At 45.2% G+C, this 18,101-nt stretch overlaps 1 long non-coding RNA gene across 1 annotated transcript in view; it reads right to left on the bottom strand.

Annotated features, from left to right (window-relative positions):
• Nucleotides 1-17,183, bottom strand: part of LOC311524019 — a 53,426-nt gene extending 36,243 nt beyond the window's left edge. Inside the window, exon 1 of the long non-coding RNA XR_014712465.1 lies at nt 17,002-17,183. This is a non-coding gene — a long non-coding RNA (uncharacterized lncRNA). The remainder of the gene's footprint in view (nt 1-17,001) is intronic.
• Between the last annotated feature and the right edge of the window lie 918 nt (nt 17,184-18,101).

Genomic DNA, 18,101 nt, shown 5'->3' with positions numbered 1-18,101 from the left:
TTTATTTCCCTCAAGAGCACATGCGACAGCTCTTCCCTTTGTTCTGCTTTTAGCTCCTGGGTTAGTTTTTAATCGTTTGCAAACCTTCTTTGAGGCCCATGATATTTAGTCCCCCTCCACAGATGCCTGTAATTAATTAAATCTATGTAATGATACACCACTTCTTTACCATTCCATTATGCTCTTTAGAGACAAGCTTGTGGGGAATATTTCTATCTCAGTATAACTACATAGTCTTTGTTGCTTTGCATAAAGGCGCCAAAGGCAGAATCTTTGGAGTCTCTTTTGTTTGCAGCCACTCAGAGCCATGTCAGCTCGGAAGGGTTATGAACTAATCTATGGTTAGCAATAATGTCAAACGTTACTGACTTTTTTTGGGGGTGGTCACCATTAAAAATGTCTGAATTTTTCTAGAAATGCCACCAGCTTGTATGTGTGAAATCTCAATTATTTCCTCTTCAATTACAAGGGCAACATCTCAGGAAAGTATCCCTACTCTGGACTGCACTTGATCATGTATGTAACTTTAAGCGCGTGCTTAAATTCCATTCTCTTTCCTGTCTCCTTCACAATCTACATACAGCTGCCCGGAGGAAGGAAGCATACGTTTCTAGTGTCATTTCCTGTACTAGAGCTGCTTATCGAATTATGAATGGATAATCACATTTTTTAAAAAAACACTATAAAAAAGAAGGACCCTAACAAAACCTACCTTTGAGAGAAGAGGTTACAGGGGATAATGAACTGGGGATCTGCATGCATCTTGTTCCAGTCAGTAACAGTAGATTTTATAATCAAGGGTTTCTTTTGAATGCTTTAAAAATGCTCATCATCCCTGTATTGGACAATAGTTGCCAGCCAATGCTGAGGAAGACTGCTGCAGCTGAAGATGTGCAATCCACGACTCGAGAGGAAAGAGGTTAAGTGTTGTCATTATTTATTTATTTATATTGCAGTAATGCTTAGAGTCCCAATCAAAATCAGGACCCCATTGTGCTAGACACCACACAGCGATATTGTAAGACACAGTCCCTGCTCCACGAATGTACAGGCTTGTCTGAACCAATGATGCCAACATAGCCTGAAGTTGTTAGAAAAGCTCCTGATACACACACTGGGGGAAAGATTCCTGAGCCATATGCCTTGCTGTGGCTACAGCTTGCATTGCAACGTATTCTGGAAGACCAGGCTTGAATATCTTAATCCTATGAAGAAAATCGGCAGATCCATCCCTGATTAGAAGAACCAGCTCTTTTGGCTGTTCAGGGCTAATATCAGGAGTGAGAGGGGAAGATGTGCTGTAAGCCTAAAATACCGTTTGGAAGGGCATATGGTATTGTCCTGTGAAGGAGAAAGATGGAAAAAATTCCAGCTCTCTTTAGTCAGTCCCATATTTTACCACCTTGATAGAACATCTGGTAGCTGGTGCACAACTTATTGCCAACTTTCCTTTGAGTCGTTCTTTGATGTGCACAGCTTTGTGAAGGAGCTACAGCAGCAGCAGTTGTCGCTTCCCACTGAAGACGAGAGAAAGGAAGCAAGGCAGCCTGCTGTCAGAAGAAGAGATGTGTCTCCCTTCAAAGCTAGGAAATAGACAGATGGGAAGCCGTAGGTGTTGGTGATCTAGGCTATGAGGAGCACGAAAAGAGAATCAATGCAAAAAGAGAGAACCATTTGTGCAGAAGAGGAAAGCCTGGGGGCTTAGAGCCCTCATTTTGTTTTGAGGCATCTGGAATGTACTTTATGCCTAAACATGCAGCTGGACAGGAGAGATGTTTTAAGGAAAGGCGCAGGAGTGGGCCTGGGAAAGCAACAAAAAGTTTTTAACACAAAGTCAGAAAGTTTCCTTCATGGAACCATAGAAATGTCTGGCTGGAAGGGCTCCTGAGAAGTCATTTTGTCCATCCCCCCATATTGAGGCAGGACTAAGTAAACCTGGACAATCTCTGACAGGTGTCTGTCCAACCTGTTCTTAAAAACCTCCAGTGACGGGGATCCCAGAGCCTCCCTTGGAAGCCTGTTCCAGTGCTTACCTATCCTTTTGTCTACCTTGCCTTACTGCAGATTAGACCCATTACTCCTTGTCCTAACTTTAATGGACATGACGAACAAATGATCCCCGTCCTCTTTAAAACAAAGACTGCTATCAGGTCCTCCTCGGTCTTCTTTTCTCAAGACTCAACATGTGCTGGGTTTTTAGCCTTTCCTCATAGATCAGGTTTTCTAAACCTTTTATCATGTGTTGCTCACCTCCGGACTCCAATTTATCCACATCTTTCCTAAAGTGTAGTGCCCAGAATTGGACACAGCACTCCAGTTGCCTCACCAGTGCTGAATGACTCAGAACAATTACCTCCCATGTCTTCCATACCACACTCCTCTGAATACATCCCAGAATAACATTAACCTTTTCGCAATTGCGTCACATTGTTGACTCATCTTCAATTAGTGATCCATTTTAACCCCCAGATCCTTTTCAGCAGCACTACCTCCTAGCTATTATTTCCCATTTTGTATTCGTACATTTGATTTTTCCTTCCCACCTGAAGTACTTTGCACTTACCTTTATCAAATTTTATCTTGTTGATTTTTTGACTAACTTTCAATTTGTCAAGGTTTTTTAAATTCTAATACTGTCCTCCAAAGTGCTTGCAACCCATCCCAGCTTAGAATCATCTGCAAATTTTCTAAGCCTACTCGCCACTCCATTATCTAAGTCATTAATGAAAATACTGAATAGTACCAGACCCAGGGCAGAACACTGTGGGACCCCCAACAGGTACGTTCCCCCAGTTTGACAGTGAACCACTGATAAGTACTCTGAAAGTTTGAGCTTTCAACCGGTTGTGCATCAACCTTATAGTAAGTGCATCTAGACCGCATTTCCCTCGCTTGCTTATGAGCATGTTATGTGGGACCATGTCAAAAGCTTTACTAAAATCAAGACATAGCACATCTACTGCTTTTCCCCATCCACTAGGCCAGAAACCCTTGTATAGGTCTAAAGGAAAAAAGTTATAGGAAGTCTGGTTTGAGATTCAAGAGCTAAGCTTGAGATGGTCAACAATGTTTTTTTTTTGGCAGGGTTTGATACATTTTGATAGAATCAGGAAGTCATCTAGTCCAACCCCCTGCCCAAAGCAGGACCGACCCCAACTAAATCATCCCAGCCAGGGCTTTGTCAAGCTGGGCCTCAAAAACCTCTAATGAAGGAGATTCCACCACCTCCCTAGGTAACCCATTCCAGTGCTTCACCACCGTCCTAGTGAAAAAGTTTTTCCTAATATCCAACCTAAACCTCCCCCACTGCAACTGGAGACCATTAGTCCTTGTTCTGTCATCTGCTACCACTGAGAACAGCTGAGCTCCATCCTCTTTGGAACCCCACCTTTAAGGCTGCTATCAAATCCCCCCTCACTCTTCTCTTCTGCAGACTAAATAAGCCCAGTTCCCTCAGCCTCTCCTCCTAAGTCATGTGTTCCAGCCCCCTTAATCATTTTCATTGCCCTCTGCAAGACTCTCTCCAATTTGTCCACATCCTTTCTGTAGTCAGGGGCCCAAAACTGGATGCAATACTCCAGGTGTGGCCTCACCAGTGCCGAATAGAGGGGAATAATCACTTCCCGCAACCTGCTGGCAATGCTCCTAATAATACAGCCCAATATGCCATTAGCCTCCTTGGCAACAAGGGCACACTGCTGACTCAGATCCAGCTTCTCATCCACTGTCATCCCCAGGTCCTTTTCTGCAGAACTGCCGCTTAGCCAGTGAATCCCCAGCCTTAGTGGTGCGTGGGATTCTTCCGTCCTAAGTGCAGGACTCTGCACTTGTCTTTGTTGAACCTCATCTGATTTCTTTTGGCCCAATCCTCCAATTTGTCTAGGTCACTCTGGACCTTATCTGTACCCTCCAGCATATCTACCTCTCCCCCCAGCTTCATGTCGCCTGTGAACTTACTGAGGGTGCAACAAAACGAGCCGCAGGACAGACCCCTGGGGCACTCCACTTGATACCGGCTGCCAACTAGATATGGAGCCATTGATCACTACCCGTTGAGCCCGATGATCTAGCCAGCTTTCTATCCACCTTATAGTCCATTCATCCAATCCATACTTTTTTAACTTGGTGGCAAGAATACTGTGGGAGACCGTATCAAAAGCTTTGCTAAAGTCAAGATATGTCACATCCACCGCTTTCCCCAAATCCACAGAGCCAGTTATCTCATCATAGAAGGCTATCAGGTTGGTCAGGCATGACTTGCCCTTGGTGAATCGATGTCGACTGTTCCTGATCACCTTCCTCTCCTCCAAGTGCTTCAAAGTAGATTCCTTGAGGATCTGCTCAATGATTTTTCCAGGGACTGAGGTGAGGCTGACTGGTCTGTAGTTCCCCAGATTTTCCTCCTTCCCCTTTTTAAAGATGGGCACTATATTTGCCTTTTTCCAATTGTCGGGGACCTCCCTCAATTGCCACAAGTTTTCAAAGTTAATGGCCAATGGCTCTGCAATCACATCAGCCAACACCCTCAGCACTCTCAGATGCATTAGGTGTGGACCCATGGACTTGTGCATGTCCAGCTTTTCTAAATAGTCCTTAACCTGTCCTTTCACCCCTCAGGGCTGCTCACCGCCTCCCCATATTGTGCTGCCCAGTGCAGCAGTCTGCTAGCATACCTGTAGAAACCCTTCTTGTTACCCTTCACATCCCTTGCTAGCTGTAATTACAATGCACACTTTACCCCAGGTTAACCAAAATTTGTTAGGACCTGCCTTACTATGGGCTGGTCACCCTTTACAGTAGGTTTTCCTCACTATGTTATGAGTTATAATCCAATTTAAGAAAGGACATAGACTAAAACACTTCTGTCCTGAAGCCTTGCAACGTTTCTTGTCCTTTTTTACAAGAATTCAGAGTTGTTCAGGGGGCTTCATTCCACAGGATTGAAAACCCTTTGCCAGACAGCAGGAGCGTTAAAGCTTCAAGATTGTACCCCTGCAGCTCAGCCAGCTTGGAGGAGGCCAATTTAGGTGGATCACAAAAACCCAAAAATTACAGATGAAGAGTCACTGCATCTGCTAAAGTCTATCTTTTTGACGTGATTATCAATCAACACAATCTTTGTTGGGCCTGTCCTGTAGTAGGAGACTTCTGGGAACTCTTCTGGCTCTATCAATCTGTTTCTTTACTTCCGCAGGTGGGTATTGTAGTTGTAAGAATGCTTGATAGAGCTCTTGTAAGTGTTTGTCTCTGTCTGAGGGGTTGGAGCAAATGCGGTTGTATCGCAGAGCTTGGCTGTAGACGATGGATCGTGTGGTGTGGTCAGGGTGAAAGCTGGAGGCATGTAGATAGGAATAGCAGTCAGTAGGTTTCCGGTATAGGGTGGTGTTTATGTGACCATCGTTTATTAGCAGTGTAGCGTCCAGGGAGTGGATCTCTTGTGTGGACTGGACCAGGCTGAGGTTGATGGTGGGATGGAAATTGTTGAAATCATGGTGGAATTCCTCAAGGGCTTCTTTTCCATGGGTCCAGATGATGAAGATGTCATCAATATAGCACAAGTAGAGTAGGGGCATTAGGGGACGAGAGCTGAAGAAGCATTGTTCTAAGTAAGCCATAAAAATGTTGGCATACTGTGGGGCCATGCGGGTACCCATAGCAGTGCCGCTGATCTGAAGGTATACATTGTCCCCAAATGTAAAATAGTTATGGGTAAGGACAAAGTCACAAAGTTCAGCCACCGAGGTTAGCCGTGACATTATCGGGGATACTGTTCTTGACGGCTTGTAGTCCATCTTTGTGTGGAATGTTGGTGTAGAGGGCTTCTACATCCATGGTGGCCAGGATGGTGTTATCAGGAAGATCACCGATGGATTGTAGTTTCCTCAGGAAGTCAGTGGTGTCTCGAAGGTAGCTGGGAGTGCTGGTAGCATAGGGCCTGAGGAGGGAGTCTACATAGCCAGACAATCCTGCTGTCAGGGTGCCAATGCCTGAGATGATGGGGCACCCAGGATTTCCAGGTTTATGGATCTTGGGTAGTAGATAGAATATCCCAGGTCGGGGCTCCAGGGGTGTGTCTGTGCGGATTTGATCTTGTGCTTTTTCAGGGAGTTTCTTGAGCAAATGCTGTAGTTTCTTTTGGTAACTCTCAGTGGGATCAGAGGGTAATGACTTGTAGAAAGTGGTGTTGGAGAGCTGCCGAGCAGCCTCTTGTTCATATTCCGACCTATTCATGATGACAACAGCACCTCCTTTGTCAGCCTTTTTGATTATGATGTCAGAATTGTTTCTGAGGCTGTGGATGGCATTGTGTTCCGCACGGCTGAGGTTATGGGGCAAGTGATGCTGCTTTTCCACAATTTCAGCCCGTGCACAAAGAAAATAACAGAACTCCACTAGCCGTCACCTTCAGCCCCCAACTAAAACCCCTCCAACGCATTATTAAGGATCTACAACCTATCCTAAAGGATGACCCAACACTCTCACAAATCTTGGGAGACAGGCCAGTCCTTGCCTACAGACAGCCCCCCAACCTGAAGCAAATACTCACCAGCAACCACATACCACACAACAGAACCACTAACCCAGGAATCTATCCTTGCAACAAAGCCCGTTGCCAACTGTGCCCACATATCTATTCAGGGGACACCATCACAGGGCCTAATAACATCAGCCACACTATCAGAGGCTCGTTCACCTGCACATCCACCAATGTGATATATGCCATCATGTGCCAGCAATGCCCCTCTGCCATGTACATTGGTCAAACTAGACAGTCTCTACGTAAAAGAATGAATGGACACAAATCAGATGTCAAGAATTATAATATTCATAAACCAGTCGGAGAACACCTCAATCTCTCTGGTCACGCGATTACAGACATGAAAGTTGTGATATTACAACAAAAAAACTTCAAATCCAGACTCCAGCGAGAAACTGTTGAATTGGAATTCATTTGCAAATTTGATACAATTAACTTAGGCTTGAATAGAGACTGGGAGTGGCTAAGTCATTATGCAAGGTAGCCTATTTCTCCTTGTTTTTTCCTACCTCCCCCCCCTCCTCAGACGTTCTTGTCAAACCCTGGATTTGTTCTGGAAATGGCCCAACTTGATTATCATACACATTGTAAGGAGAGTGATCACTTTAGATAAGCTATTAGCAGCAGGAGAGTGGAGTGGGAGGAGGTATTTTTTCATGCTTTTTGTGTATATAAAAAGATCTTCTACACTTTCCACAGTATGCATCCGATGAAGTGAGCTGTAGCTCACGAAAGCTTATGCTCAAATAAATTGGTTAGTCTCTAAGGTGCCACAAGTCCTCCTTTTCTCTTTGAAAGTTGGCGTTTGGGGTTTTTGCATTTCAAGGTGAAGATTTCTTGATATCCAACAGTAGTTAGTTCTTTGGATTTAGCTTACCATAGGGTCAGATTTTACTAATGTGGCTGCAGTGATTATTAAAACAAACTGTTGACCTGTAGTATTTACTTTTGAAGCTCATGCACAATGCAGTGACTGCACTACCCCAGACAGATACTTGTGGCCTGATCAAAAGACCATGACAGTCAAGAGGAATCTTTCTTTAATTTCAGTGAGATTCAGACCAGGTCATTCGTGCATGATTCACCACTGTGTTATGCTGTTGTTAATAGGGCCCTTATTAATAATGATAGCTAAGGTAACCCACTTACAGGATGAATTAAATGTTCATGTTAGTTTACTTTATATTTAAGGATATTCCGGTCCTATTCCAATTAGTTACTGTATTACTTCACCGGTTTCTTTACTAAAGAATTACTCTGCTATCGAGTTGTTTTATAGTCTTACTCACCCTTATTGGTAGATCCACACTGTCAGCATTACCTGGCTGCAGGAAGTTGTGGAATTATGATGTCATCCCTGCTGTGCTCACATATCAAGGTTATCTAATAACATCTGAGAATCACATCAATAAATTTAATGAATTTTCTATGGTTTCACACCCAAAGAACAACACAGATGTGAGAGTGAAAGAGCTCACCAGGGAAAAATGATGCAGAAGTCATATAACACATAGAGTAAGCTCCATCTTTTATTCAGCACTCATCACTTAATTCAGTGGAGGTATCCGCTTAGAGACTGATGTCATGCTACAGCTATAAGAGTTTAGTTTTCGTGAAGTCTCCTCACACACCAATTTTTCCTGGGTGTCCCTCCATGAATTGCCAGGAGTCACTCCTGATTTACACTAAGCAGAGTGAGAGGTGTGTGATCCCTTACAAGTCATCAGCATGAAGAAGACGTTCATTCTGTCATCTACGTCCTACAGAATGGTATCAATGGCAAGGAATCTCAGGGAAATAGACCATGGTCCAGTGGACAAGTTAGCCCACTGGGAGTGAGTAGACCTGGGTGCTATTCCTGGCTCTGTGGCTTACCTGCTGTGTGACCTTGAGCACATCTCTGGGGATCTGTTTACCCTTCCGTCCTTTCTCTGCCTTGTCTATTTAGCTCATCTGCTCTTCAGCCCAGAGACAGTCTCTTGCTAAGCCCTGGTCTACACTAGGATTTTAGGTTGAATTTAGCAGCATTAAATCGATATAAACCTGCACCCGTCCACATGATGAAGCCCTTTATTTCGACTTAAAGGGCTCTTAAAATCGATTTCCTTTCTCCACCCCAGACAAGAGGATTAGTGCTTAAATCGGCCTTGCCGGGTCAAATCTGGGGTTCTGTGGACAAAATTTGACGGTATTGGCCTCCGGGAGCTATCCCAGAGTGCTCCATTGTGACTGCTCTGGACAGCACTCTCAACTCAGATGCATGATTGTTTGCCGTTGCTCTGACGCAGGGAGGGGCGACTGATGACACAGCTTACAGGGTTGGCTTACAGGGAGTTAAAATCAACAAAGGGGGTGGCTTTACATCAAGGAGTATTTCAGGCAGGACTTCACGGAGGGTTCCAATAAGAAATGGTGCACCTAAGTAATTGTTCTTATTGGAACAAGCAGGTTGGTCTGGCCTCTGATTGATACATAGCTAGATTTACCTCGCTGCACCTTCTCTGTGAGTGACTGCAGTGTGACCTAGAGGAATGAGTCCCCTAGATGGGGGGCGGGGTGGGGGGGGTTGCAAATGAGTACAAAACAAATCTGGTCTATTTCTTGTTTTGATCCACTCCATCTATCTTTTACATCTTTGGCTGGCAGCAGGTGGTGCAGAAGGACTGCATGCCATCCTCATCTCTTGCCTGCCCGGCAGAAGATGGTACAATAGGACTGCTAGCCACCCTCATCTCTTGCCTGCCTGGCAGAAGATGATGCAATAGGACTGTTGGCAATCCATATTGCCTGCCTACTCACCATAAGATGGTTCAATAGGACTGACTGCAGGACTAAAGAGAATGACCTGATCAAGTCACTCCAAATTTAGTCCCTGCGCCCATGTCTGCCCAGGTGCTCCTGATCGACCTCACAGAGGCGACCAGGAGCACCTCGGACACAACGAGGACGGCTACCAGTCCTATTGCACCGTCTGGTGCCACAAGGCAAGGGGTTGCTGCTGCTGTGTAGCAATGCCGTACTGCATCTGCCAGCACCCAGGAGACATAGGGTGACGGTTACCTGAGCGGGCTCCATGCTTGCCGTGGTATGGCGTCTGCACAGGTAACTCAAGAAAAAAGGCGCGAAACGATTGTCTGCTGCTGCTTTCACGGAGAGAGGGAGGGAACGGGGGCCTGACGATATGTACCCAGAACCACCCGCGACAATGTTTTAGCCCCATCAGGTATTGGGATCTCAACCCAGAATTCCAATGGGCAGCGGAGACTGCGGGAACTGTGGGATAGCCACCCACAGTGCAATGCTCCGGAAGTCAACTCTAGCCTCGGTCCTGTGGAAGCGCTCCGCCGAGTTAATGCACTTAATGCACTTAGAGCATTTTCTGTGGGGACACACACACTCGAAGATATAAAACCAATTTCTAAAAAACCGACTTCTATAAATTCGACCTAATTTCATAGCGTAGACATACCCTAAGTGTATATACAGTGCTTAGCACAGCAGGGCCCCCGTCTCCTCCAGGAGCTACTCTGCTACAACTAATGAATCACATTTAAAACTAAAAGCTTTCATTGTTAATAACAGATCTATTTGTTTTTAAACATTGACAGAGTACAAGCCCAAGCAGCGCATATCTGGGAAAAAAGGCAGATACTAGCCAACTTTAGAACCAAACTACAATAATAAACAACCAAATCCTTGACCTCGGAGTGTCATGGCCTTTCTCAACCACATCTGCCTATTTACACTAAGCAGAGTGGCCTCTCCCTTGCAGATCTGTATTATCCTTATGTAAAAAATACTCTAACATTATTGTTTTCAGCTTAAAAACGACAGGCTATTAGCACGTAGTAAAAGTCCTTACACCACGTAGGGCTAGGTTGTGACTGGGCCTCATGTCCATGCTGGGGGATAAGAACATCCCTTATACCTTGATGTGGGCTACCTGGATCTTGGCAGCTCACATGGGCACCATCTTTCTGCTTACTTGGAGGGGCCAGGGCTCCTGTGCCCCAATGCACTGGACAACAGAGGTGGACTAGCATAGCGGGGTGGGTAATTGCTTGTTAGACTTAGCCAGCAGCAAATTCCTTCCCTCTGAGAGCCCCTGGGAAACAGGGGAAGTGCTGCGACTCAAAGGCTATCTCTGCAGCACAGAGTTACTGGGGCTACTCCCGGGGTGGGGAGTACAGATTCCATGCAGCTCCTTGAGCCTGGCTGTCTCAAGTAAGTAAGAAAAAGTTTATTTTGTGGGGTAGAATTCAGTTCCCATGTGTCCTAGCAAATGTGTTACAAAACTGCAATTTTCCTGTCTTGGCTATGTCCCCCTGACACCAACCCCACATATGAACCCTCATGAATAAGACTAAGCCTGTTGTTCGTTCTCCCCCGACCCCCGCAAGTTTAATGACTCTTTATGCAGCTTCTCCCCAGAGGCAAAGCATGGCTCTTCCAAGTGCTCATGATAGTTCCATTTGTTTTCTTGCCAATTTTTCTATTTTTGTGGTGGTTCTTTTTGAAACGTACAAATACCGTGTTTCTGGTTGATTCCTATCAAAGTGGATTGTGTGGGGCTTTTTGGTTGGGAGGGTTTTTTTGTTTTTTTTCCTACTCAAGTCAGCACTTGGCAAATTTCCAAATGGCTTGAATGATTAATGTGGTGCCACCGATTTGTTTTGTGTTTCGATAAAAAAATGCACAATTCATGTTTTCCAAAGAGCCCACTTAAGTATCTCTGATTGACTATGCAATGTAAGTTTTAAATTATTCTTTGTGTGCACAATACATTCTGTGAAAAGAAGCATTTCCACAAAAATGAATGGTGTATTCAAGGTTAGTGGTGCAGGCAAAAAAATCTGCTCTCAGGGAACTGTTTATTAGACTCTAATCATTACAAAGCCAGGCCTTAATACCCTACATTCATTGAAAAGCAAGGATGTGTTCTTTTGCTTATTATTTATTTATTTAAATATTTTAGCTCTCAGAGGCACATACCAATAGCCTCTCGAGACTGAAGGATGGCTGCTACATTCAGCTGGAATAGCAAAACAGGTTTTTCAGCTTGCCTCCACTACCAAGTCAAGGTATTTTCCCCTTAGAGAAAGATCAAGAGCCTGCATAAAGGGAAAAAAGTATCGCAGTCCTCTCTTTCTCAATGATTGAGCAACAAAACACCATCAGCCATAGGTAACAGAGAGGTTTCAGAGTAGCAGCCATGTTAGTCTGTATTCGCAAAAAGAACAGGAGGACTTGTGGCACCTTAGAGACTAACCAATTTATTTGAGCATAAGCTTTCGTGAGCTACAGCTCACTTCATCGGATGCATTCAGACAACATTCAGGTAACAGACAGCTACCCATATTGTGGTGTTCAGTGACTTGGGTATGTCTTTGAGTATGAAACAAAAGAAAGCACTGGCAATCACCTTGAAAATAATGTTATTTTAGGGATGTTTGCAAATAACACAAAGATGTGGTTTACTAGAGGACTCTTGTGAGCATGGGAAACCATTCTTTGGGGCCAAATTCTCTGATGATGTAAGTAGGTGTAGCCATATTGCCTATAGTAGAGTTTTGCCCCATTATACCAGCTTAGAATTTGGCCCTTTAAAAAATATGCATCCAACATTTTACTCATTTCTTCTAAAGTTTGATAGCCTTTAACTAACATTTAGTTAGGAAAGGTTTTAATACCTGTTCAAGCTTAAGCATGTTAGAATAAACCATTCCCCTGCAATCTTATCATTCTGTAACTGTGAAAAAAAGAGTCTTCCAGTTAAGCTTTCGTATCAGCCAAGTGACGGTGTATCAAAAAATCCCTGTCACACTTCTTCTATTGCTACTTTATACCTACATTTTAAAAACTAATTATTTTAAAAAATGTTTACAGTGTTATTATTCAAAATGTTTTGTTGCAGAAAGGAAGCCCATCGTCAGCTGCAATAGAAAGTCGTTCTGGGGAAGGAAATGACTCCCAGAATGTGATCTTAGAATATTCAGCCTTCTACTCTCATGCGAAGAGGCAGAATTGTCTAGTGAATAGAGCAGGAGACCTGGGCTCTAATTTGGCTCTAATAGTGCAACCTTGGCAAGACACTATTAATTTGAGCGGGGTCAGGAATAGAACAGAGTTAATAAGTAACTTTTTGGTTCGGTGGCCCCCCCTGAAAATCAGGAAAAAATATTGATTCCTTTTGAACCAAAACTGACTTTGTTTTTGTTTTGTTTTGTGCTGAAATGAACAACTGAAAAAAATTCATTAGGGTCAAACAAAATGTTTCAAAAGCTGATTTGATTCGACATTTTAGAAATGAAATGACAATTGAAAAAGACATTGCTGATTATTTTTGTTTGTTTGTTTTTCAGCCAAATTCAACCTAAATTCACAAACAGTTCTGGTGCCCTGAAAAATGCATTTTTCGGTAAATTTACTATTGGCCAAAAAAAAATTAAAATGTCACCCAGCTCCAGTCAGGAAGAATTCCATAATACTTAATGCTTTAGCTGTTCCTATGCCACCTGCAAAAAGAAGGGGTTCCAACAGCATAGAAACCCAAGAAACAGACCATTCGCATGTGGCCAGTTTCTGCATTATGAGTCACATATCCAATAGATCAGGGAGCAGGGATTAAGAATCAACTTGTGAGACCTTTTAGACCCCCTTCATTACCTGAGCACAAGGTTCCAAGAATTTCTATTGCACAGCAGACTAGTAGGTATCAGTGCCTTTCAAATTCTAGCTCCTATTTTATAGACTGCTCGTGAAACTGGCCAGCTCTGTTAAAATGTTCTTATTGTTTTGGTTTTTAAAGATAGACTTAAAAATCAAGGGTGGATCAACTCTCTTCGCACTGAAGAGCGATTGCTCATGACCTGAATGAGCTTTTGCCACCCCCACCACCGTTTGCTGGCAATGTAAATTCCATCTCAGCCTGCCGAAATTTACATAGAGGGATTAGAACGTCAAAGGGTTTCAGGACAAGAGATTACTTAGACTTCTGGAGTGTTTGACTAAGAGACAGACTGGAGTTTATGACTTGAATTCATGCATTTAAAAGAATGCAGTGTCAATTAGCAATGCTCTGCTGGGATATACAGTAGCAGCGAGGCAAAGGTTGGGTAATCTGCTTGCCTCTCTGTTCTTGTATTGTCCCACATCAGCATAATATCCAAGGTAAGCCAGTGACTAAGTTGAGCCTGTATTGGTAACCAGCTGGGTTTAAATTTTGACTGAAGCCTTCTTTTGACACTCACCCAGAGCAGGAGAGATTCACCCTCTATGTGTAGCGACAAAGTTCAAACCAATTGCTATGTTGTCTTCCAAACTGAAATTCCATTGACCTCAATGGGGCTTCAGGGATGTAAACTGGCACAATATTTAGCCCAGGGAGATTTATTCCCTAAAGTAGTCCCTGCCAGTTTGGAGGCTTCAAAGATTCAGCACCCAGAGAAAGCAGCATGGAGACTGAGACTACCCGCAAGATGGCCTGCCTTGGATTCACAGAATCATAGAAGACTAGGGTTGGAAGGGACCTCAGGAGGTCATCTAGTCCAACCCCCTGCTCAAAGCAGGACCAGTCCCCAACTAAATCATCCCAGACAGGGCTTTGTCAAGCCTGACCTTAAAAACTTCTAAGGAAGGAGATTCCACCACCTCCCTAGGTAACACATTCCAATGTTTCACCACCCTCCTAGTGAAAAAGTTTTTCCTAATATCCAACCTAAACCTCCCCCACTGCAACTTGAGACCATTACTCCTCGTTCTGTCATCTGCTACCACTGAGAACAGCCGAGCTCCATCCACTTTGGAACCCCCTTTCAGGTAGTTGAAAGCAGCTATCAAATCCCCCCTCATTCTTCTCTTCTGCAGACTAAACATCCCCAGTTCCCTCAGCCTCTCCTCATACGTCATGTGTTCCAGTCCCCTAATCATTTTTGTTGTGCTCCGCTGGACTCTTTCCAATTTTTCCACATCCTTCTTGTAGTGTTGGGCCCAAAACTGGACACAGTACTCCAGATGTGGCCTCACCAATGTCGAATAGAGGGGGACGATCACGTCCCTCGATCTGCTGGCAATGCCCCTACTTATATATCCCAAAATGCCATTGGCCTTCTTGGCAACAAGGGCACACTGTTGACTCAAATTCAGCTTCTCGTCCACTGTAAGCCCTAAGTCCTTTTCTGCAGAACTGCTGCCGAGCCATTCGGTCCCTAGTCTGTAGCGGTGCATGGGATTCTTCCGTCCTAAGTGCAGGACTCTGCACTTGTCCTTGTTGAACATCATCCGATTTCTTTTGGCCCAATCCTTTAATTTGTCTAGGGCCCTCTGTATCCTATCTCTACCCTCCAGTGTATCTACCTCTCTTCCCGGTTTAGTGTCATCTGCAAACTTTCTGAGGGTGTAATCCACACCATCCTCCAGATCATTTATGAAGATATTGAACAAAACCGGCCCGAGGACCAACCCTTGGGGCACTCCACTTGATACCAGCTGCCAGCTAGACATGGAGCCATTGATTACTACCCGTTAAGCCTGACAATCTAGCCAACTTTCTATCCATCTTATAGTCCATTCATCCAGCATAATACTTCTTTAACTTGCTGGCAAGAACACTATGGGAGACCGTGTCAAAAGCTTTGCTAAAGTCAAGGAACAACATGTCCACCACTTTCCCCTCATCCACAGAGCCAGTTATCTCATCATAGAAGTCAATTAGATTAGTCAGGCATGACTTGCCCTTGGTGAATCCATGCTGACTGTTCCTGATCACTTTCCTCTCCTCTAAGTGCTTCAGAATTGATTCCATGAGGACCTGCTCCATGATTTTTCCAGGGACTGAGGTGAGGCTGACTGGCCTGTAGTTCCCAAGATCCTCCTTCTTCCTTTTTTTTAAAGATGGGCACTACAGAGATTCAGAGATGCACAGATTCCAAGGGCAGAAAGTATCACTGTGATCAGCTAGTCTGACCTTCCCCCCAAATAATTCCTTTGGAAGTACAGCATATTTTGTACAAAAATCCCAACCTTGATTTTAAAATGGCCAGTGATTGTTTTTTAATCACAATGTTGTGTGGTACTAGGCCAAACGCCGTACAGCAGTCTAAATATGTTACAACAAAACTGTTACCTTTGTCAATCAAACCTGTCATCGGATCAAAAAAAGAGATCAAGTTAGTTTGAGGGGATCTAAATTCCATAAACCCATGTTGATTGACATTAATTATATTATCCTCCTTTAGTACTTTATCAGCGGTGTCTCATATTAGCTGCTCCCTTATCTTGTGTGCTGAAGGAATATGCCCAGCCTGGGGGGGCTGGGCCAGGATCTTGACTGACATGCTGGGGTGATCAGCAGCTGGTCCCACAGAGTCTACATGGGGCTGGTCCTGGGGAGCAGAGACTGAGCGAGCCTGTGAGAAGAGCGAGAGCTGGAGGAGGCTGGTGATTGCTCTCCACGGCAGCAGCAGCAAGAGAAGACCCATTTTGACTCTCCCGGTCAGCGACCAGCTCGGTGCCACTGGCTCCATGCCAGAGCATCTGAACCCAAGAAGCTGCAGCAACTGTGAGAGCTCAAACCAGCAGACACCATTGTCCCCTGCCCCTTGAACTGGGAGCCAGGGATCCCTTCCGCTGGGACGTAAGAGCTGCCAGCTCTACATCCAGAGCTCCAGCCCCCCTGCCCTGGAGTCGGGGTGGGGGCTCTTTGGTTGTACAGATTCCGCTGTGGGCTTCAGTTGTTGCAGACTGGTTGGGGGCCTTGTTTAATGGCCATCCCTGATACCTTTGCTGTCCCCCTCTCCTCCTTTTAGTTTTCCCCTCCCCATCCGGAGACTAAACTCTCCTTCACTTCTCTGTGGCCGTCGAGTCGCTGTGCTAGTTAAATAATAGCTGAGAAGCCATAGGGCTGTTGGTCCGTGCACACCTGCTCACTAGCAACCCAGGGCCCACTAGTTTTAAGGGCGGAGGAACAAGAGCGTCCACCACTCTTGGGGATGAGGAGGTGATGATAGGGACACTTGGGACCCATCTCCGTTACATCCACTGGGAGGCGTAGGAAGTGAACCTGCTGGTTGTCATGACTGTGAATTGGCGCCAAATCATAGGCAACGGGTATAACAGGTGAGGGGAGGAGATAGAGGAGAATGGGTGGGGGCCTCACACCGGGGGAGGGTAGAGGAGAGGGGGAACATGGGGAGCGGTGGGGGCCTCACAGAGGGAAGGAGAGGAGGCGCTCAGCAAGCAGTGGCAGGGGGTGGGGGGGTGGGGTTGGATGGGACCTGGCGTGGAGTGTGGGTGGAGCCACAGGCAGAAGAGGTGGGGCTAAGAGCAGAAGAGGCGGGACAGGGCGCTAGCCTCCCCCCAGGAAGCTTCACCCGCCGCCCATGCACCAAATTACACCGCTTGCTCAAGTTTGGGCTTTGTTTTTACAATGGCTCTTAAACAAGCTGATGGAAGCACTTTCATACCATGCCACAATGATGCCAACTCCCTCCTTGGGTAGCTCACGCTTACTGATGTTCAGTCATGACCGTCTCAGCGAAGGCTTTCTCGGAAAGAAAACAACTGTTCCGAGAACATCTCTGAACTCAGTGGTATTACTGTCAATCCATTATGTCATCTTTCCCTCTGCATTCCTCAGGAGTCAATGATAACCTGCTGGGACATTATGCATAGATTGTTAACTTGCTGTGTATACACCGACGCATAGAATGAGCTTTTGTAATTTAAATAACAAACTCTGGAATTGATGATACAAACTCGATCAGTCATGCAGTTTCAGCATCAATAAACAAAAGTCTGTGAGTGTGACTTGGGTGGGGGAACATGTGTGTCTTGTTATTAAAGATTTCAAGTATGTTCTATCATCTGATTCCATCATAATTATTGCACTATAATTTTGCCATTGTCACAATGCTAATGCAACACAAACACAGAGAGGCTGGATTGTACCCTGGCCTGAGCAGAGAAGGAAAACCTCTTTATCACAGCTGCTCCCTGGGACAACACCTAACCAGATCTGTCACCAGATGTGTCCCCCTTATACTCAAGATAGTCCTCTCGACAAGTGAGTGGAATGAGGGGTGGGGATTGCGTAGCCCACTGGTGGAGACAGCACCCTCACATTCACTGGCCAGGTATGGGGGGGGGGCTTGTCTGCAGCCATTCAAGGGCTGTAGTGTCTTGCCTGGATTGGCAAGACGAGCGGAACGGGGAGGGATTTTGACTCTGGGGCACACCACCTCGTGGGGATACTCCGTGGCTGGTACAGTCGATATGTCACCCCCTCGCTCAGCGCTCTGCTTAAAAGCACCTGCACAGAAATGTTTAAGGAGCCATTTAGAATCTGAAGGTGTGTAACCATGACACTAGATGTATCCTTTACACAGTTGTATCATAAGGACTGGACCTGCAGATTGGGGTAAACCAGTGCCTCTCCAGTAGAGTGATTGGATCTATGCCCATTTACAGCAGTTGTGAATCTGTTCCTCAGGCTCCAAGATTAGGAACACAACCCTGCAATCAGACCCTGCTACCTGCACCGAGCCCCACAAGAGACGAATGTTTT

Source organism: Lepidochelys olivacea (assembly GCF_965140295.1).
Source record: "Lepidochelys olivacea isolate rLepOli2 genome assembly, chromosome: 7".
NCBI lineage: Eukaryota > Metazoa > Chordata > Testudines > Cheloniidae > Lepidochelys > Lepidochelys olivacea.
Note: the sequence above shows the minus strand (reverse complement) of the source record. Positions and strands in the feature narration are given on the sequence as shown.